Raw genomic sequence first — 24,201 nt, 5'->3', positions numbered from 1 at the left:
CTGGGCGCTGTTCTCTGAGGGTGCACTGAGGAGTGGGGCCCCGGGCTCTCGGCTCCTCCGGGCCGGAGACCAGGAGGCCGCATCTATATTCCCCTTCTCCGGAACTCTACGGAAAGCACTCAGGGAACAAAAGCTCCTGAAAGCAAACCCAAGCGGATTACTCAGCCCCTGGTAAGGGCAGTGCAATTCTGCCTGGGGCAAAGACACTTGAGAATCACTACACCAGGCCCCTCCCCCAGAAGATCAACAAGAAATCCCGCCAAGACCAAGTTCACCTACCAAGGAGTGTGGTTTCAATACCAAGGAGAGCAGCAGAATTTCAGAGGAGGAGAAAGCAAAGCACGGAACTCATGGCTTTCTCCCTGTGAATTTTTTTAGTCTTGCAGTTAATTTAATTTTTTTCTTTTTCATTTTTTTTCTCTTCTTCTGAAAAATTTTTTTTTAACTTTTACCCTTTTCTTTTTAACATTTTTAACTAGTTTATCTAATATATATATTTTTTCTTTTTTATATTTATCTTTATTCGTTTTCTTTTTTAAAATTCTTTTCTTTTCTTTTTTTTTCTTTCTTTCTTTTTGAACCTCTTTTTATCCCCTTTCTCCCCCCTCACGATTGGGGATCTCTACTGATTTGGTTAAAGCATATTTTCCTGGGGTTGTTGCCACCCTTTTAGTATTTTACTTGCTCCTTCATATACTCTTATCTGGACAAAATGACAAGGCGGAAAAATTCACCACAAAAAAAAAGAGGAAGAGGCAGTACTGAAGGCTAGGGACTTAATCAATACAGACATTGGTAATATGTCAGATCTAGAGTTCAGAATGACAATTCTCAAGGTTCTAGCCAGGCTCGAAAAAGGCATGGAAGATATTAGAGAAACCCTCTCGGGAGATATAAAAGCCCTTTCTGGAGAAATAAAAGAACTAAAATCTAACCAAGTTGAAATAGGAAAAGCTATTAATGAGATACAATAAAAAAAAATGGAGGCTCTAATTGCTAGGATAAATGAGGCAGAAGAAAGAATTACTGATATAGAAAACCAAATGAGAGAGAATAAAGAAGCTGAGCAAAAGAGGGACAAACAGCTGCTGGACCACGAGGGGAGAATTCGAGAGATAAGTGACACCATAAAACGAAACAACATTAGAAATATTGGGACTCCAGAAGAAGAAAGAGAGAGGGGAGCAGAAAGTTTACTGGAGAGAATTATTGGAGAAAATTTCCCTAATATGGCAAAGGGAATGAGCATCAAAATTCAGGAGGTTCAGAGAACGCCCCTCAAAATCAATAAGAATAGGCCCATACCCCGTCACCTAATAGTACAATTTACAAGTCTCAGTGACAAAGAGAAAATCCTGAAAGCAGCCTGGGAGAAGAAGTCTGTAAAATAAAATGGTAAAAATATTAGATTGGCAGCTGACTTATCCATAGAGACCTGGCAGGCCAGAAAGAGCTGGCATGATATATTCAGAGCACTAAACGAGAAAAACATGCAGCCCAGAATACTATATCCAGCTAGGCTATCGTTGAAAATAGAAGGAGAGATTAAAAGCTTCCAGGACAAACAAAAACTGAAAGAATTTGCAAACACCAAACCAGTTCTACAGGAAATATTGAAAGGGGTGCTCTAAGCAAAGAGAGAGCCTACAAGTGGTAGATCAGTAAGTAAGAGAGACAATATACAGTAATAGTCACCTTACAGGCAATACAATGGCACTAAATTCATATCTCTCAATAGTTACCCTGAATATTACTGGGCTAAATGCCCCAAACAAAAGACACAGAGTATCAGAATAGATAAAAAAAAAAAACAAAACCCATCTATATGTTGCCTCCAAGAAACTCATTTTAAGCCCGAAGACACCTCCAGATTTAAAGTGAGGGGGTGGAAAAGAATTTACCATGCTAATGGACATCAGAAGAAAGCAGGAGTGGCAATCCTTAAATCAATTAGATTTTAAGCCAAAGACTATAATAAGAGATGAGGAAGGACACTATATCATACTCAAAGGGTCTGTCCAACAAGAAGATCTAACAATTTTAAATATCTATGCCCCCAACGTGGGAGCAGCCAATTATATAAACCAATTAATAACAAAATCAAAGAAACACATCAACAATAATACAATAATAATAGGGAACTTTAACCCTCCTCTCACTGAAATGGACAGATCATCCAAGCAAAAGATCAGCAAGGAAATAAAGGCCTTAAACGACACACTGGACCAGATGGACATCACAGATATTTTCAGAACATTTCATCCCAAAGCAACAGAATACACATTCTTCTCTAGTGCACATGGAACATTCTCCAGAATAGATCACATCCTCGGTCATAAATCAGGACTCAACCGGTATCAAAAGATTGGGATCATTCCCTGCATATTTTCAGACCACAATGCTCTGAAGCTAGAACTCAACCACAAGAGGAAGTTTGGAAAGAACCCAAATACGTGCAGACTAAACAGCATCCTTCTAAAGAATGAATGGGTCAACCGGGAAATTAAAGATGAATTGAAAAAAATCATGGAAACAAATGATAATGAAAATACAACAGTTCAAAATCTGTGGGACACAAAAAAGGCAGTCCTGAGAGGAAAATATATAGTGGTACAAGATTTTCTCAAGAAACAAGAAATGTCTCAGGTACACAACCTAACCCTACACCTAAAGGAGCTGGAGAAAGAACAAGAAAGAAACCCTAAGCCCAGCAGGAGAAGAGAAATCATAAATATCAGAGCAGAAATCAATGAAATAGAAACCAAAAAAACAATAGAGCAAATCAATGAAACTAGGAGCTGGTTCTTTGAAAGAATTAATAAAATTGATAAACCCCTGGCCAGACTTATCAAAAAGAAAAGATAAAGAACCCAAATAAATAAAATCATGAATGAAAGATGAGAGATCACAACTAACACCAAAGAAATACAAACTATTATAAGAACATACTATGAGCAACTCTACGCCAACAAATTTGAAATCTGGAAGAAATGGATGCATTCCTAGAAACATATAAACTACCACAACTGAACCAGGAAGAAATAGAAAGCCTGAACAGACCCATAACCAGTAAGGAGATTGAAACAGTCATAAAAATCTCCAAACAAACAAAAGCCCATGGCCAGATGGCTTCCCGGGGGAATTCTACCAAACATTTAAAGAAGAATTAATTCCTATTCTCCTGAAACTGTTCCAAAAAATAGAAATGGAAGGAAAACTTCCAAACTCATTTTATGAGGCCAGCATCACCTTGATCCCAAAACCAGACAAGGATCCCATCAAAAAAGAGAGCTATAGACCAATATCCTTGATGAACACAGATGCAAAAATTCTCACCAAAATACTAGCCAATAGGATTCAACAGTACATTAAAAGGATTATTCACCACGACCAAGTGGGATTTATTCCCGGGCTGCAAGGTTGGTTCAACATCGGCAAATCAGTCAATGTGATAACAACACATCAATAAAAGAAACGACAAGAACCATATGATACTCTCAATAGATGCTGAAAAAGCATTTGACAAAGTACAGCATCCCTTCCTGATCAAAACTCTTCAAAGTGTAGGGATAGAGGGCACATACCTCAATATCATCAAAGCCATCTATGAAAAACCCACCGCAAATATCACTCTCAATGGAGAAAAACTGAAAGCTTTTCTGCTAAGGTCAGGAACACGGCAGGGATGTCCATTATCACCACTGCTATTCAACATAGTACTAGAAGTCCTAGCCTCAGCAATCAGAAAATAAAAGGAAATTAAAGGCATCCAAATCGGCAAAGAAGAAGTCAAATTATCACTCTTCACAGATGATATGATACTATATGTGGAAAATCCAAAAGACTCCACTCCAAAACTGCTAGAACTTGTACAGGAATTCAGTAAAGTGTTAGGATATAAAATCAATGCACAGAAATCGGTTGCATTTCGCTACACCAACAAGACAGAAGAAAGAGATATTAAGGAGTCAATCCCATTTACATTGTACCCCAAACCATAAGATAACTAGGAATAAACCTAACCAAAGAGACACAGAATCTATACTCAGAAAACTATAAAGTACTCATGAAAGAAATTGAGGAAGACACAAAGAAATGGAAAACTGTTCCATGCTCCTGGATTGGAAGAATAAATATTGTGAAAATGTCTATGCTACCTAAAGCAATCTACACATTTAATGCAATTCCTATCAAAGTACCATCCATCTTTTTCAAAGAAATGGAACAAATAATGCTAAAATTTATATGGAACCAGAAAAGACCTCGAATAGCCAAAGGGATATTGAAAAAGAAAGCCAAAGTTGGTGGTATCACAATTCCGGACTTCAAGCTCTATTACAAAGCTGTCATCATCAAGACAGCATGGTACTGGCACAAAAACAGACACATAGATCAATGGAACAGAATAGAGAGCCCAGAAATAGACCCTCAACTCTATGGTCAACTAATCTTCGACAAAGCAGGAAAGAATGTCCAATGGAAAAAAGACAGCCTCTTCAGTAAATGGTGTTGGGAAAATTGGACAGCCACATGCAGAAAAATGAAATTGGACCATTTCCTTACACCACACATGAAAATAGACTCAAAATGGTTGAAGGACCTCAATGTGCGAAAGGAATCCATCAAAATCCTTGAGGAGAACACAGGCAGCAACCTCTTCGACCTCAGCCATAGCAACATCTTCCTAGGAACAACACCAAAGGCAAGGGAAGCAAGGGCAAAAATGAACTATTGGGATTTCATCAAGATCAAAAGCTTTTACACAGCAAAGGAAACAGTTAACAAAATCAAAAGACAACTGACAGAATGGGAGAAGATATTTGCAAACGACATATCAGATAAAGGACTAGTGTGCAAAATTTATAAAGAACTTAGCAAACTCAACACGCAAAGAACAAATAATCCAATCAATATATGGGCAGAGGACATGAACAAACATTTCTGCAAAGAAGACATCCAGATGGCCAACAGACTCATGAAAAAGTGCTCCATATCACTCGGCATCAGGGAAATACAAATCAAAACCACAATGAGATATCACCTCACACCAGTCAGAATGGCTAAAATCAACCAGTCAGGAAAGGACAGGTGCTGGCGAGGATGCAGAGAAAGGGGAACTCTCCTACACTGTTGGTGGGAATGCAAGCTGGTGCAACCTCTCTGGAAAACAGCATGGAGGTTCCTCAAAATGTTGAAAATAGAACTGCCCTATGACCCAGCAATTGCACTACTGGGTATTGACCCTAAAGATACAAACGTAGTGATCCAAAGGGGCACGTGCACCCGAATGTTTATAGCAGCAATGTCCACAATAGCTAAACTATGGAAAGAACCTAGATGTCCATCAACAGATGAATGGATAAAGAAGATGTGGTATATGTACACAATGGAATGCAGCCATCAAAAGAAATGAAATCTTGCCATTTGCGACAACATGGATGGAACTAGAGCGTATCATGCTTAGCGAAATAAGTCAAGCAGAGAAAGACAATTATCATATGATCTCCTTGATATGAGGAAGTGTTGATGCAACATGGAGGCTTAAGTGGGTAGGAGAAGAATCAATGAAACAAGATGGGATTGGGAGGGAGACAAACCATAAGTGACTCTTAATCTTACAAAACAAACTGAGGGTTGCCGGGGGGAGGGGGGTTTGGAGAAGGAGGGTGGGGTTATCGACATTGGGGAGGGTATGTGCTTTGGTGAGTGCTGTGAAGTGTGTAAACCTGGCGATTCCCAGACCTGTACCCCCGGGTATAAAAATATATGTTTATAAAAAATAAAAAAATTTAAAAATAAAAAAAATACTTCTGGAAATTATAGGATACATTTACATATTCACTGAAAGCAGATAGAATAAAAAGAAATTGATTAAGTGAGCTCTGCTTCAGTTTACCTTCTGCAAGAAGTGACTTGACAAAAATACCCATTTTGTATGTCTGAGAATGTATTGATTGCAGAAGGAAGGTAATTAGTATTTTGACTTATATGCAAGGTAAATATTTAAAAAAGCAGAACTGCATGTATCCATTGGTATCCTAGCTCAAGAACAGAATGGATTGCATAACAAGGGAGAATATGTGAGCATGAATGTGGGGAGAGCTTATGTGGATGTATACACATGGAGAAATGTGTGAGAATGTGTGTGTGTGTGTGTGCGCACATATGTACTCCTTGTGTTGGAAATGCATCAGGACGAAATGCCCAACAATTCTAAGATAAAAATAAATAAATAATGTAATGAGTATAATTACTTTACTTACCTTTTCTTGGGAATACATTTGGGAGAATGGAAAAATGTTTGCTCTCACTTATGCTTAAACAATTCAAACCTTCCCCCTTCTCTAGGTAATATGGTGTTTTTGCTTATTTGTGAGCATGTGGCCTTCTTTTCTAGAAGACAACCCAAACAAACAGATCCGTATTCAATCTGTTGCAGGCTTTTTAATATAAATAGAAGAACTTTTTAAAAATTTGTCCTACCACTGTTGGTAAATTGTGTAGCTACTTTTCTCCTCTATTTTCATTGGGGTATAATTTGGGGGACTACTATGTGGGCAACTAAAAAGCTACACAGATGTGGAAATTTCTCTCAGTCATTAACTGTGAAATATAACCGACAATTAATGTCTATCATCAAATTAGGAGATAATGTTAGTTTTCACACTTGAGTTCTCAGTTTAATGCTTTAACTATCCTTATTAGGGGCTCTTAGCACATCAAAAGAGAGATCAGCAAAACAAATGATTAGCTCTCTGGTCAATTTGCTAGACTCCAATGGTAGTTTAATTTGGTAGCAGTGCATTTCTAATAAATGTAATCCTCATTTATTTAATGAACCTAATTTTAGCATAAATACAAAGTATGAAGGTAGGTAATGTATATTATAATTTGATGCCTAACTTTTTATACACACAAATGCCCATAGTTACATATAAATATATGTTATTTTCAATTGCATAAAAACTGTAAAAAGGATCACTTTATAATTCAAGCTAAATTGCCATAGTCGTTATTTTGGTTTCCAAACCCTCTTTTTGGCAAATTTTATCAATCAAGCAAAAGGAAATATAGTATATGTCTTCCTTTAAAAGCCCTACAAAAGGTTAGTCTCTGGATTTTCTTTTGGCCTTCAACAAAACATAAAGAGGAAGGTTAAATGCCTATTGCTTACAAATGCCTAGAGAGGTCATTGAATGAATACAGTTAACTGTTTTATTTTTCCTAATTGGTATATGCCATGTTTAACCAACAGAAATTCCATCTTTCTACACAAAAGAAAAGCTTCTCTTATCTCAAAAGTTGGGTTTTATTTAAATCAGTAAATTGTACATAATATTAAACAATGAATTTCCTTTCCAATTAATTTGTCTATTCTAATCGATATGAGGGGAACTAACTCCTTTAACACTTCAGGCAGATGCTTAGAATGTCTTTGGGGAATTGACCACTTCATTGCAGTTAAAAAATGTATTATTTGGAGGCATAAATGGATACCAGATCTCCTTTTATGTTTTGGACCTTGGTACTAAATTGTAGTGGGCCACACACTGTTAGCCTTAATAGGATTAGTTTGGATATTAACAAAAGAACAATTAACACCTGCTGATATGATCACAGATGGTATCAAAGAGTAAGAGAAACTCAATTTTACAGGGACGCTCATCTAAGGTTTTTTATTGGGAGTGCTGGTACAAAAATGGCTACAAAATTCAGGGACAGTATTCTATGTAACTGTCAGGGACATACTATGAAAGTTGTATGAAACCGAAGTCTTTCTTTAGCTTGCTTAATTCTGAGGAACGGGTCTGTCAGCGACTAGCTCTTTGACTCTGGGTATATTTCATTTCTTTGATTGTAGGTTTGTTTACCTATAAAATTGAAACAGTACTGGCCCCCAGTTTCTGGGATTGTTGTGAGGATTAAATGAGATAATCCAGGTAAAGGGCATAATCCTGTTTCTTATGTATAAATGTGAGTCCTTATTGTTCTCATTTTTATATTGTATCTAATAATTTATAGACTTCACGAAGCTTTACAATTTTGAACTTAGTCAAAAACAATTTTTGATTTTGAGGGGTACCATTTGCCCTATTTCCAAAGAATGTTTATAATTTTAATCATGAAGTGATAGTAAATTTTATCGCATGCCTTTTCAACTTTAGAGTTGAAAAACTTTAGAGGGTTCCCCACCCCTTCTATTAGTGTAATGTACTTCATTAACAGCTTAGACATTTTGGAATAATTTTGTAGTTAAGTATTGTTTTTATATATTGTTATTTCAATTTGCTAGTAGTTTCTTTGCTTCCATTTTCAAATTATATTAATTTCTTGTGATTATAGTATCTCTGTTTAGATTGTGTGTCAGGGTCCTGATAGCATTAAAGAATGAGTTGGGGATATTTAGGGGCTTTCCTGTGTTCTGAGTCATTTAAATAATTGTTATATATTTCTTGAAATTATAAAATTTCACACTTGTGTTTGTGAGCAAAGGGCAGGGAATGGAAGGGAAAAATGATTAACTTTTTCCATTTATCTTTGGTTATTTATATATTCAATTATAAGTCTACTTTAGTAATTAACATTCTTTTAGGAAAAGCCCAGACATATAAGAATTCTAGAAGAGCCAAAGAGTTACCAGAACAAAGTAGAATCTTTAAGTTTCACAAAGGAATTTCACATGTATTTACTAGCCTTACATCTTACTGGATCATCCAAATTTCATAGTAAACAGGAAACAGGAAACAGAAATTTAGACAATTTAGACAAGAAACAGAAATTTATAGAAAATTTAGATTCGAATTCAAATGACTAGTACCACCTCACACACATTTAAAAAGAAAAAAATAAAGAAAGAAAAAATGAAAAGGAAAGAAGAGAAGAAAAGAGGAAAGAAAAAAAAAGAAAACAACAGAAAATAGCAAGTGTTGGTGAAGATGTAGAGAAATTGGAACATTCATGTATGGTTAGTGGGAATATAGGATTTTGGAACCATTGTGGCTGATGATTCCCTAAAAAGTTAAAAATAGAGTTATCATATGATTCAGCAACTCCACTTCTGGTTATATACCTAAAAGAATTGAAAGCAGGACCTCAGAAGATATTTGTACTCTCTTATTCATAGCAGCATTATTCATAATAGCTAAGAAGTAGAAGCAACCCAAGTGTCAACCAGCAGATGAATGGATTAACAAAGTTTGCATATATATATATATATATATATATATATATACATATATGTATATATATATACACACACACACAGCCATAAAAAGGAAGAGAATTCTTACACATGCTACAACACAGATGAATCTTGAGGGCAACATGCTAAGTGAAATAAGCCAGTCACAAAAGGACAGATACTCTATGATTCTACCTATATGAATTTCCTAGAGTATAATAAAATTCATAGAGACAGGAAGTAGAATGGCAGTTACCAAAGACCAGAGGAGGGAGGAAATGGGGAATCATTGTTTAATGGTTACAAAGATTCAGTTTTGCAAGATGAAGCTGGTTCTAGAGACAGATAGTGGTAATGGCTGTACGGTATATGAATATCCTTAATACTACTGAACTGTACACTTAAAAATCACTAAGATGTATATTTTACCACAAGTTAATTTTTTAAAATCAAATGTCAAGTAAATGACAGAGCTAAGCCAAGAAGGGCCTCCAGATCAAGGGCATTTGAACTATTCTTGAGCACTCTAAGCCTAATGGAATGTATTTCTGCCATATCTAGCTCCTAAGGTAGATTTTCTGTGATATTTTTATCTTTTTGTACTTTGATATATTAAAAGAGAAAAGAAAAACACATAAAAGTTGAAACATAAGGCCCTATGGCAATACCTAATAATTTTCTTTCCAAAATAGGTTTTCATACTCTTAGAAAGTCCTCCTCCAGGGAGCCTTTCTTAACTTTCCTAATATTTCACTATGTGCACCTGTCCCCTTCAACATACCCACTCCATCCTAGTCTTATTTTGTTCATATTTCTCATCACTCCATATTCCAAATATTTGCTTATTTTCTCTTTCTTTCTAGAATGGGATTCTCTTAGAGTAGTCAATAAAAGGTTAAAGACCTAGGTTATACCCTCTATTTCTACTCTTGTGGCATGGATTTCAGTTACTTATTGTTTTTTTCTTTCCTAATAGTCCTTACATTTTTGTATACATCCAGCCCAGTTAATAAATTGCTGAGGTCTTATTCTATGAAGGACACTATTGTACATTCCAGGGAGATAGTAGTATAAAATCTAGAAAATAAATAAATAAAAGGCCAAAATATCTTCATTGAGCTCATGAAATAGAGGAAATAAACAATAAATAAGGTAAAGAAATGCAGTTTGTATTCTGTTGCATATATGATAAAAAGAAAATAATAGGATCTAGGGTATGTAGGAAGTTTTATATAAGGTTACACAGAGAATATGGCTTTTACTCAAAGACCTAGTGAAAGGGAGGGTATAATTTTGCTAGAGCTGCCATAACAAAATGCCATAACAAAACAGACTGATAGCTTAAATAATAGAAGTTTATTTTCTTACAGTTCTGGAGCCTAAACATCTAAGATCAAGGGATTATCAGGTTTGATTTCTCCTGAGGATTTTCTCCTTGGCTTGCAGATGGCCAGCTTTTTGCTGTGTCCTCACATGGTCTTTTCTTTGTACATGCATGTTATACGTATCACTGGTGTCTCTTACTCTTTTAAGGACATCAGACATATTAAATTATGGTCCCAACCTAATGTCCTCTAAAAAGAGGCCTCTAAAAACTTAACCAGTTCTTTAAAGATCTGTTTTCTGAATATGGTTACACTTTGAGGTACTGGAGTTAGGGATGTCAAAATACAGATTTTTGGAGGACACAATTCAGCCCATAACAGAGAAAGAATAAGTCATGTAGGTATTAGGGGCAGGGCATTGCAAAGAGAACAAGTACAAAGGCCCTGAAGTAGGAACACGTCTGACAGTGTTCTGACAGAATCAAAGAGGCCAGTGTGACTGAAACAGAGAAAAGAAGAGAAATATAGCAGATAAGGCCAGAGAGAAAACTGAGCTAGACCTTGTATATCATTGTAAGACCCACTTTTTTTTTTTTTTTTTTTTAGAGAAATGGAACACCATTAGAAGTGTTTGAGCCAGGGACATATGTTTGGACATATGGTTAGCTAGGACCTCTCTGATTGTTGTGTTGACAATAGAATAGGGTAGATGGAAGGGATACAGAGGCTCTTACAATAATCAAGATAGGATATAATGATGGGCTTAGTATATAGTTGTGGCATTGGGAGAGGTAAAGGTGATAAGGTTCTGGAGTTTTGTACAATTTTTTTTTTTTTTTTGAAGACCAAACTAGTAAGATTTACTGACAGAATATATGTGAAATGACAAAAAGAAAAGAATTATTGTTGACTAGGTACTTGAAGAATGTAATTATCTGTGGCCTAGAAGGAAGGGTATAGGTTAAACAGGTTTGGGAGAAATAGAGGGTTATATCAGTTTCAGTTTAATAGAAAAATAGTTAAGTAGATACAATAGTAGACACCTGCATATATATACTTACCCAAATCAAAAGACAAAGATTTCAGAAATTATAGCTGTACATTATATCTATGGTGATGTTACAACTGTGATGATAAGAAGTAAGAAGAGGGAAAAGAGAGGAGAAAGAAAAGAAAAGATTGTGTTATCTTACAAAGCCCTCAAAAGACTTAATGGAAATTACCAAAATCATGATAGTCTTAGTACTAGGTGCTCTGTTAAAACATGAAAAAAGATTTGTATATAGTACCTGTGTTTTGAGAATTCCAAAACTTGGGTCAAGGTGAGGCCTGGAAGTGTTAGATCTTGTGCTGTCCATCCTTTCATGCCACATGTGGGTGAGGGAGCAAAAGAAGCTGTGTTTGGGGGTAACTGTTGGCCTTTTGATGAGAGAAAGGTATTATACCAAATGTGTTTCTTGTCTTTATGTACCAATAAAGCTAATTGCAAATCGTATTTTATTAAAACCCATTTGTATCTGTGAATCTGATTAGTCAACTTCTAACTACAGTTGTGGTATTTCAGTAATATGAAGACTCAGTACACTCCTTTGGAAATCAGGATCTGCAAATTCCAGTGCTTATAGTATCCAGGCAGGTAAAAGAAATAAAATATTTTAAAAGAGAATGGAAAATAACTAGAGAGAATGGCTGCGGCAGGCTAAATAATGCCTACCAGCCCCCACCATGTGATCCAGTTATAGATTTTGAGATAGGGAAATTATCCTGGATTATCTAGGCGAGCCCAAGTAATCAAAAAAGTCCTCTTAAACGGAAGCCAGGAAGCCAAAGACAGAGAAGACGATTTCACAAAGGAACCAGAGGTTGGAAATGTGCTTTGAAGATGGAGAAAGGAGCCATGAGTCAAAGAAATGCAGGTGGCCTTTTGAAGCAGAGAGTGGCAAGGAAACAGATTATCCTAAAGAGAGAAGGAACAGAAGGAGCGTAGCCTTCCTCCAGAAGGAACACAGCCCGGCCAACACTTTGATTTTAAACTTCTGACCTCCAGAATGGTAAGAGAATAAATTTATGTTGCGTTAAGGCACTACCCTTTCATAAAGCCATCATGATCAATTTTGAAACTGAAATTCAACTTTAAAAATAACCACACACAAGAATGGCCAAGGATTGAGCATTCAGGGTCAATTCAGACTGAAGATATCCAGTTTTAAACTGCTGTTAAACTGTGATTTCCAGGAAAATATTTTGCTTTCTATTTTACTTTACTAAAAAATTATAATAAAAAAACACCATATCAGATATATATAATTTTACATGCCATATGGAAATGGTATGAATAATAATTCTCCCCAAAGATAATGCTAATTACTTTTAGGTAAAATTAAAAAAAAAATAGAAAGGGCAATGGATCAATTCTTTGTTCACTTATCATTGGTTTCCAGCACTGCAAATTTAAGTCTAATTTTGAGGCAGATTTCCTAATCAGTTATGATAAACTATGTTAGAAGTTCAGCTTTCACAGTTAATCATGGCATATGATTTCTTTGGTTTCCAATGTGAAATTTGCTTCCACAAATTATAATCAGTATAAATGGAGAGAACCTTACCAAAAGAGATATATTTACATTGCTCTAAATACTCTAAAATACTGATGATATAATTTTTAATGGTATGCATATAGAACCATAGCCGAAATCTGAAATAAATACATAAGTCAAAATATTATTTAATCAATAAAGTTATCCAGAAAACCAGCAAAGTTGTTAGCACGTGACAGTGTATGGCTAGCATTCCCTACAGTTCAGAGAAAAAGAAGGAAAGATGGTATGGAAAATAAGTAATTCCTAAGAATTTGTAAGGTTCATCTTTCAGATCTCCAGTATAATCCTTCAAATAAAGAGTGTTATATTTAACTAATATTTAATCCATTTCTCTAATAATTTTAGAGGTCACACTAATTAAGATAATGCTTAAAGCATAAAGTATATTGGATCAGAAATATAAACCAGTTTCAATAAGAACTAAAAATAAACTAACTCTTGGTTCAAGTTAAGAATTAATTATTGGGAAACTTCTATTTTTTGCCAAAGTGGAGTAGCAGGGACCAGATCTACCCTCTTCCCCAAAACAAGGAAACAAACAACAAAACTCAACAGACAAATATATATGAAACAGTAGTTTTCAAGATACTGGGTATCAGGCAATAAGGGAGAGTGATCATGGAGAAATGAGAGGTAAATCCTCAAACAGTCTCATCTCATCAGCAGGTTGGACGAGAAGAGGTACAAGAGAGGGAACTCCAGAGATCTACATAGGGAAATCTGAGTGTTTAGTAGAGTACTGATTTGTGAGGAAAAATATTATAGGGGCAAAGACAGAACCACCCTAAAGGATTAGTAGAAAAAAATACTTGAAACAGACACAGGTCTGAGAGTATTGTGTGTTCTACCAACCAGATTAGAAAAACTAATAACTTCCAAGGCATTAGAGTATCAGAAGGTTTTGCCTCAGTTGGTTAGGGGGTGGGGTGGAGTTGGATAACTAGTCCTAGACTAAAGATGGCTCTTGTCTTACCAAATGAATTTTAAATGCAAGTCTCAAATGATGAAACTCTTTTACATGTAACTTAACTGTGTCCTAGACAAAGTTCAAAAATGTATAAAAGAATACAAAAATGTATTGACCAAAAAATTTTACAGTGTCTGGCATTTGGGAGAAAAAAACAGGCATACAAAGGGCATTCAAAAGGAGGATATGCCCCATAATGAGGAGAAATATCAATGAACAGAAATTGATCCAGCACTGATACAGATACTGTATTTAGCAGGCAAAACAGTGGACACAATGGTTTTCCTTATGATCAAACATTAAGCAGAGTAGGGAGGATATAAAAAGATAGAAATCAGATTTCCAGAGATGAAAACTGAAATATCCGAGTTGAAAAAAATACATAGGATGATATTAATAGCAGATTAAACATTGCAGAACTAAGATCAGTGAACTTGAAAACAGCAAAAGAAGCAATCCATAATAAAACAGAGAGAAAAAAAGAATTTATTAAAAAAAATAAAAGGAAAAGAGTATCAGTGAACTATGGGACAATTCCCATTTTAGTATATGTGCTGCCGAAGCGAGCACAACTATGGGACAATTCCAAATGACTTACTCATGTAGAAGAAGCATGAAGAAAACTACTGTATGGCATGATATAATTAAATTGATCAAAACCATTGATAAAGAGAAAATCTTAAAAGAAGCCAGTAGTAGGGGGAAGAATTATTACATACAGAGTAACAAAGATATGGATGCCAGCAAATCTTTATAGTACTGAAAGAAAAAAAATCAACCTAGAATATTATACTAAGCAAAAATATATGTATAATGAAAGTGACATACTTTTTCAGATTTACAAAAAGCTAAAAAAAATTCATCACCAACACACACACACACACACACACACACACGTGCACACACACAAAGAAAAGAATTGTTAAAGGAAAATGATACAAAGAGGAAATAAGGATCTACAGGAAGGCATAGTAAACATTTCAAGATACCAAATTGAATGTTTCATGAGCGAACTGTTTCTGGTATATGAATGCTGCAGTATTTGCTTCAAAGTGGGTAAACCAGGTCAGGCTATTTCAGGTGTTCAGTATTTTTGTCTGAGTTACCATGTACTCCATCTTGCATCTTTTTCCCGTTTACTTCAAGTTTACTATTTTCCTGTTGGCACTAAAGTGCATGTATTTCTTAGGTAGAGGAGTTAGCAGATGCTCTGTTCTCTAAACGTGAAACTACTTCTGGATACAGAATTCAGAACAGAGGAAGCAGATAAAATAGCTAATAAGGGCTATATAGATATGACCTTGTGTAAGCTGTCCTTTTCCTACCCCTTTGGTCCCATCTATCTTCTTGAATATCTGTTATGCTTTCATGAAAACCTACAGTTACTCATAAGGCTAATAAGTGACATGTGACTTTAGATAATCCCCCATACCATGATCAGGTGCAGGACATATTTCTGATTACTTGCTATCAGGTCAGGCAGTTATTTGGATTTTCCCACAATCTCCAACTGAGAATACCTTGCTGGGTCAACTTGATTGTGGCTTGAGGGAACTATGGTGAGATTTTATTTAGGCAGCCAATATTGAACCGTGTACATATCATCCAATGGCTGTGCCCAAGATAAGTCCTTTAACTGGCCATGTGTTTCTTTCTGGCATCAATATTTATAGAATATACAAGTATGTATACAAGTAATGCATATAAGTAATGTATATGAATGGCATATATATAGGTATATATACACACATAAATATAGAATATACAAGTAATGTAAATGAGCAGGTACCATAAAGTTTGATATTTCTAACCAGAACACACTATTCTACCACCACAGAATACAGACACATTAGCTAAAGTAGCAAGACTATCTTGCCCGGTCTCTTATATTTAAATATGAGGGCATATGTGCTCCTTCTCAGACCTTGCTCCAAATAAGGCTTTCTCCATGTTTCAGCTCCAGGAAGGTTAGAAAGCATGCAGTAGTCTAATCCCAGTTCAACAGGCATCTTAGCGGGATGCCCAACTGTGTCACCATTATGGCCAGGTGAACCAATTCTTGTTCCTTTTAAGCGAGTGGATTCAGGTTCGGTGATGGACCTATGGAAATAGGCCTATGGAAATTGTAAATGGGTAAACCTGCTTCCAGACCTCTCTCTTTCTCTGTCTCTCTCTGTCTCTGTCTCTCTGTCTCTCTCTCTCACACACACACACACACACACATACACACACACAGCTACCATTGTGATTCAGTTTGAACAAAATTGAAGGCATTGTTTTCAATAATATGTGTTCCCTCTACAACTTTTTCTTTCTGTCTTTATATTTTGTTCAAATCAGAATGCAAGCATGTATAAGAAATTTCTTGATAGGTCTCTCAAGTTTCTCTTTCTTTTTTCAATTCAGTAGTTTTTAGTATATTCAGAGTTGTGCAACTATCACTACAATCGGTTTTATATTTTCATCACTCAAAAAGGAAACTCTGTACTCAATAGCAGTCACTCCTCATTTGTTGCCCATTATACCTGCCCTGGTCATTCAGAAATCTACTCTCTCTATAGGATTGGCTAAATCTCGAAATTTCATATAGATGGAATCAAACAGTATGTGGTCTTTTGTTATTTGTTACTTTCACTTGGCATATTTTCAAGATTAATTCATATTGCAATAATTATAGTACTTTGATGTTGTTATGGCTAAATAATATTACATTAAATGTATATACCACATTTTCCATATTCATTTATCAGTTGATAGACATTTGGGCTGTTTCTAGTTTATGGCTATTATGAACAATGTTGCTATAAATATTAATGTACAAGTTTTTGTGTGGATATATATTTTCATTTTTATTGGGAATATGCCAAATAATGGGATAGCCAATCCATATGATAATTGTATTAAAACTTTTGAATACCTGCCAGAGTGTTTTCCAAAGTGGTGGCACTTTATATTGCTACCGAAAATATATGAGGCTTCCATTTTCTCCACAATCTTGCCAATATTTTTTATTATCTGCCTTTTGATTAGAACCATCTTAGAATGTGCAAAATGGTATCTCATTGTGATTTTGATTTGCATTTCCCTGATGACTAATGATATTGAGTATGTTTTCATATTTTTTGGCATTCATGTATCTTTTAAAAAAGTTATTTAGATCTTCTGTCCAGTTTTTAGTTGAATTATTTATTATTGAATTGTAACTGTCCTTTATATATTCTGGCTAAAAAGTCTTTTATCAGATATGTGACTTGCAAATGTATTCCATTCTGCATAATGTCCTTTAAAATACAAAAGCTTTAATTTTGGTGACATTCAATTTATCTATATTGTCTTCTCTCACTTGTGCTTTTTGCATCTTGTATCTAAGGAGTGTTTGCTTAATACAAGGTCACAAAGATTTACTCCTATATTTTTTTATGATAGTTTTACAGTTTTTGCTCTTATATTTTGGCCTAGAATCTGCTTTGAATTAATTTTTGTATATAGTGTTACTTTTGTTGATTGAAAACATCTGATCTTATTAAATGGACAATGGCAGTACAGCTTTCAGCCTACCCAGTGCTACTCTAATGTTGGACTAAACCATATTAACTTTGATGTGGAAATACAGGAGTGTCTCCTCTATCCTTTCTCTGTTAACACTGTGAAAATTACTTGGTTTCTGCTTAAAATATCTATCAGGTCACTCTTTTACTAAGTTTAATAACATGGTGCGTTTTACCCACAAACTTTGGTTTCTCTTATTATCTGCTCGTAGTAATTGCACATGTACCTGAATGTACTTTACAGGCTGTACCCTGCAGATATCAGTCCCTTTATATAGTACACATCAGGGATAGGTCATCAACTTGGGCAACACTTGGCCTTGATAGTCTCAGGTCACCACTGATAATGCAAATTCCTTCATTATAAAACAAAGTTGTCAAGATTTTTTTCCAACTTTTGCATTTTTTTTTCACATTTTCCCTTTATTTTTTAAAAGACATACTGCTTACTTTTGGGTGTCTGGGTAGTGCAATTAAGTGTCTGACTCTTGGTTTCAGCTCAGGTGGTGCTCTGGGGGTCGTAGGATGGAGCTCCACCTAGGGCTTGTGCTCAATGCAGAGTCTCCTTGAGATGGTCTCCCTCTGTCCCTTCCCTGTCTCATTTGCTCTCTCATCTTCAAAAAAATAAAAGATACATTACTGACTTTGACGCAGGGAGCAGTCATGAATGGAGGGAAAAGTAAGAATAAGGATTTAAAATCACTTTCCTCTGTGGTAGTTACTTGAAGATTAGATTCTATGATATATTTCTAGAAATTATAATGTTCTCTGTAATCTTATAACAGATTTTACAGTATACTATTAAACAAACCTTTACTAATACCTAACCTAGTGCAATAGTTATTGCTAAAGGAAGAGGCTTAACTCTAGCCAGCATAATTACTACACACATAAGACATCATGATAAACTAAATGTAATGTTTATGGTGCTTTTCCAGTCTTTTTAAAATATTCCAATACCAAAAAAGTCATATTGTTTCCAGATAACACATAAAATGGCATGGTCATTATCTATTAAAATACCAAATTTATTTTTTTATCTCAAATGGCATAGGTAGAGGTAAGGGTGTGGGAGAAAAGGTATACAATGGAAAACCACTTGTGCTTTTTGTCACTGAAAAACAAAAATATGAATGAATTCCTACTTTTTATACATTTTTTTCAGTGACTTGAGAAATGAGGAGACAAATCACAGGGAAATAAAAAAAGAAACCATGATATCTTTGTAACATTGAATCACCCTTTAGCAGTGGAAGAATTGGTTTTATAACATTTAAATGATCAGTTTAAAAGTAAGAACAAGGAAGAAAATAAAAAGAAAATATGATTTGTTATCCCACTGGATGATATTATTTCAAATTCATAGAATTACTTATTTCATGAAAGTCATTTGAAGATTAAAAAATCAAACTACTAAATTCTTAATGAATAGAAATAAAATATGGAAAAGAACTTAATGGGCTTTAAGGCTAAAGTTTCAGTTTTTTAAAGTATGGTAATAACAAAAGAAAGTCAAAGTCTTAAATTACTCTGCACATAACCTTTGGTACAAATATAAAGCAGTAAGACTAACATACTCATGCTCTATAGTTTACTCATTGCAAAAGTATGCAGTGGCCAAGATGTTGGACGCTGATTGTTGAAAACAACACTTATTACCATTTATTTTGCAAAGAACAATCATCTACATAATAGATTTGCTTTTAAGAATTATCATATAAATGTAGTGTGCCAAAAAGCATATTAATTTTTTTAGCTTTTATGTTAAACAAGAATATAACCATTCTGTATAAAACAATTCGCCATTATTTTTCCTCCACAAATTTACAGTGACATATCTCAGTAAAGAATATTAGATGATTAAAAATTAACAGTGATGTGTCAAATTTAATGGCTACTAGTTCAAAAACTTTTCCTTCAAATTCATGGCAACATAGCCCATTTAATAATGTTTCTCCTATTGTATAACAAGATTACATATGTAGTACAGTACTTTCTCACAGGACTAAGACTCCCTTCAAAATGGTTAAGTGGATTTAAGTCTAATAATTTGCTTCAGGACTAGTCTTACTCTACAGACTTTTGGTCTATCTGTGCATAGACAAAGACATGTCCTAAGAACTTGGTATCATATTTGTAAAAACAAACAAACAAAAACAAAATCTTTATCTTTTGGCATAGCTTAAGTTGAAATGTTATTTATCAGGATATATTATTTCCTTTGTTTAAAAAAATGCTTAGTAAAAAGGAAGCACAAACTTTCCTATTGTCAGTCTTCACATCTCCCTCCTTTAATCCCATCAGAAAATTTTGAAAACTGCTTTTTCATAAGACATCTAACGGCATTGCTTAAACCTAGAATCATAAACTCCTTCCTTTTTTTTTTTTTTTTAAATTCAGAGATATATCAACATCCTCTTAAAATAAGAGACAAGCTAATGAAACCCATTGCTTCAAAAAAGGGCACATTTTGATGAATCTAAACAGAAGGCAGGGAGACTCACTAATATCCACTCTACCTTTTGCATGACTTTAAAGCAGTTATTCCCAATGTGTGGTCTTGCAGTATAGACTTCACCTGGAAGCTAGTTAAAATACAGATTCTTAGGTACCACCCAGACTTACTGAGTCAGAAACTCTAGGGGTGGGGTTGAGCAATCTGTGTTTTAACAAGCCCTCTAGGTGATTCTGATGCTGGTTCAGATTTGTAAACCACTGCTTCAACGTTGAGATAGGGACAGTGGAAGAAAAGAAAACTGCTGTAAATTCTGCTTCAGAATCATAAACTTCAGTGTTTTGAACTAGGCTGGAAATCATGCTTTTAAACTTAGGAGTATGAGGCTAGGTAAGATGGTTTTCTCATTTTTTCTTATTTATAACATGGAGAAAATGTCACATATATAGGGCATATATATATATATATATATATATATATTGTTATTTGGAGTATAAAAATAATATATATAAAAACTTGGTAGTGCCATTCAGAAGCAGGCATTTATTAATGCTTGCTATAAACCAAATAGAATTATTAAACAAGAAAATAAATAGACTCTTGATTAAGAAGAGTTAGTAAATTTTTTCTGAAGCTTAAATTGGGTTCTCTAGTTCTAATTCACCTCACATACCTGTGTTCAAATATTAGTCATGGAAATTATTTTCAATATACAGAAGTAGAAGATGGCAAGTTTCCATTCAGGCAAATCAGGAGGCCTACAAATGATGGATTTATTTAATAGAGAATCTCTTCATGTTAGTTCTACCTTGGAGTGGTTAGAGGACTCTTCATGCATGAATTTCTAAAAATGCTTTTGAAGCTATTAAAATATTGAGATATTATCTACAAAATGACCTTAGGCCAAAAGAATTAAGGTATGTATGGTTTGGTATCCCAGAGAGGGAGATCAAAATCAAAATTTCATCAGTAAAGGTGAGAAAAGTGTTTACATAGTTTAAACATCTATAAGAAGACTGACTTAAAATTTTACTTATTTCTTTACCTATTAAGGATAAATATTTATGTTTTAAAAATATCTTAACATGAAAAATATAATTTTTAATAAAATTTCCATGCCCCAGTAACCCCTGTTTACTTAAGATTGTATGTAGTCTCTTTGATAATCTATCTTTTTGACTTTACTGAAACATGTCCCTTTTTCCTCTTGAATTGCTTTAAGTCACACTGTAGTCTGTTAAAGTCCCTCTCTAACTCTCTGGACAGAGTGTGCTAACATGGAGCTGGAGTTTTCCAAAGGGGCTGTCATGATCTGTTGACTGGATGATCCATTAATGACACCTGAGTGTTCACAACAGCGCCCTCCTCAGCTTGCTGCTGTTTAAGGCTGGCCCCCTGCAGGTGCATTGTAAGCACCCAAATCAACCACTAAGGTCATTTTTATTAGTGGCATCTGCTTACAAAACAGGGCTCCAGGGTAGTATGATTTAGTTTAGGTGAACCCTGACAACTCAGAAGAATCCTACTCTTAGGGACCAGTCACATCTTGTTATAATAATGAAAGTATTTTTATTATTATAGGAGTCACATTCACAGACTCCTATGCCCTATTGTGTAAAAATTTAAGAACAAGTGTTTCCCATTTTATATCTTTATTTCTCCTACCTAGCAGTAATGAGTTTTAAAGTAAATCAGCACTCCATCTCTTCTTGGTGAACTAAGATTAATTCCTTTAGAAATACCACATTTAGTTTGCTGAAAAAAGTCCAGTGAGCAGATATAATTCTAAAAAAAGTTTAATAGACTGGCAATATAAACATTGGTAATGAAAGATTAACATCTTTAAACTCAACTTAGGGAGTACCCCTATGTGAGCTGAGCCCCACGTGGGACATCTAACCTACATTCTCTTCTGCTCCAGACAACCTTATAAGATGTAAAACAAACAGTCTTTTATTGTTTGACACTGAGTGACTTCTTTTAAACTTTATCCTCAACTTGTGTGTTTCATTTTAGTTAATGGGATAATAATACACATTCAGCCATTTTAATTCTACCTGGAATTTTAAACAATTGTTTAATTGTTCCTGGAACACACTTGAAACCATTGGGAAAGCACACCAGTATTTAAAAAAAATTTTTTTTTCACCATTCTTTGTCACATGAATAATAATAATCCTTCTACCATGATCTCACTGATATGAGGAATTTGAGAAACAAGACAGAGGATCATAGGGGAAGGGAGGGAAAAATGAAACAAGATGCAAGCAGATAGGAAGACAAACCATAAGAGACTCTTAATCTCAGGAAACAACCTGAGAGTTGCTGAAGAGGAAGGAGGTGGAAGGGATGGGGTGGCTGGGTAATGGACATTGGGGAGGGTATGTGTTATGGTGAGTGCTGTGAATTGGGTAACACTGATGAATCACAGACCTGTACCCCTGAAACAAAGAATACATTATATGTTAATAAAAAAATAATAACCCTTCTACCTTAAAGATATTAGAAAATGATACATTGTACTTGAGTAAAGCCATCTATTACAAAAGGATTTGTAACATACCAGTACTATATTTGGGGAGAAAAAAAAAAACACTTGAATAAATATCCTTCACAGAACAACTCAGTTTTAGAAAGTTGGAGAAAAATCACAATATTGAAAGATGAAAGACCTTTTAGTACATGCATCTGCATTTTTGATTTGATATAAACTGTTAACTGAGCTGCCCTGATACTGGCCAGTATCACTGAAGAAATTGATTACTGATTAGTTGTTAATATTTTCATTCATAGAAGAACTCCTTGGTGATTAGGACAAAATGCTTTTTTTTCCTACGTGTTTTGTATAATGCACCACTATATGTAGATTTGGTTTCCAAGTTCTTTCATTTTCAGTAATAACACAGCTATTCAAGTATATTTCATCCTTATCTGGACAGCCTTATGCATGGATAACCTGAAAATTTTCCAACTTGCCCAACTCTTCTGGATGACATTATTTGAAACAGGATTTTATTATGTTACTTACTCAAAAATATTCTCTGGTTTCTTGATGCAAAGAAAATAACACAAATGTTCAGTAGCCTCTAATTTAGAACCTTCCATGATCTGGTTTTGATATAACTGTAGACCTCACTTTCATTATTGTTCTTACACCCTTACAACCAAAACTGCAGTATGGGAAAAATGTCCTCAGTCTATCTCAACTTACCTCTACTTAACTGGTGTACCAGATTCAACCATGCTCTCCATTCTTCTTTCTGAAATATATGCCTGATATTCATCACATATACCTCACATACAGATAGTAGGCTAACTGCTATTTGCACCTCCATTTCATCAATCAGTTGAATAATACGATTACTGAGAGGGCTGTACCCAAGCATATTTATACATATTGCTATATTATAATTTAAAAAATTAATTATATAGTAATTGATAACCATAAGTTGAAAATAACCTTTTTCCCTATGAAAACTAAGTCATATGCTTTGGAAATAATAATAAATTAATGTCTCAAAAAGTATTGCTGTCGAATCAGTTGTGTCATGGTAGCTGTAAATTATTGGGAGAAAAATCACAGAAAACTAAAAAGAGTCTGCATTTATATTTCAGTCAAATATCTTTATGTTTCACTTGTGACATTTTAAAGTGAAAATGTAATTTTAAGGTGACAGATCTTGGGTGTGGCTCATGCAAAGGAGGTGACAAATTTATATTAAGACATATATAGTAGTGGATTAATGGTGGCAATTCTTTTGGAAAGAAATTGTGGATCATGCAGACATCATATATGTAATGACAGAAATAGGCATCTAAATACAATGTAGAGGAGGTTGTACCAAATCTAGAGCTATTTAAAAAAAATGTTCCTTTTTATTATGAACATTTTTAAGCATTTATGATAGGTACCATTAGCTTTTTATTAGACTATAAATGACATTTGGAAAAATGTACATGTCATAAGCTTGATTAATTTTCATAAATTGTACACATCTGTGTAATCAGGAACAGCCTTATGAGAACTCAGACAGATGCCCTATGCTCCCTTTTAGCCACTTCTCCTCATTCTGGAACAGTAACTACTTTCTTTAAATTAGCTTTGCATCTTTTTGTAATATATAT

The 24,201-nt window shown here is 34.6% G+C and overlaps 1 pseudogene; it reads right to left on the bottom strand.

Annotated features, from left to right (window-relative positions):
* The window catches only part of LOC101685228, a 75,937-nt pseudogene that overhangs the window by 12,857 nt on the left and 38,879 nt on the right, over window positions 1–24,201 (bottom strand).

The sequence above is a fragment of the Mustela putorius genome, unplaced genomic scaffold (genome assembly GCF_011764305.1).
Source record: "Mustela putorius furo isolate JIRA1106 unplaced genomic scaffold, ASM1176430v1.1 tig00000145_pilon_pilon_pilon, whole genome shotgun sequence".
Classification (NCBI taxonomy): Eukaryota; Metazoa; Chordata; class Mammalia; order Carnivora; family Mustelidae; genus Mustela; species Mustela putorius.
The sequence above is the reverse complement of the archived record's forward strand: the minus strand, read 5'-3'. Positions and strand labels throughout refer to the sequence as shown.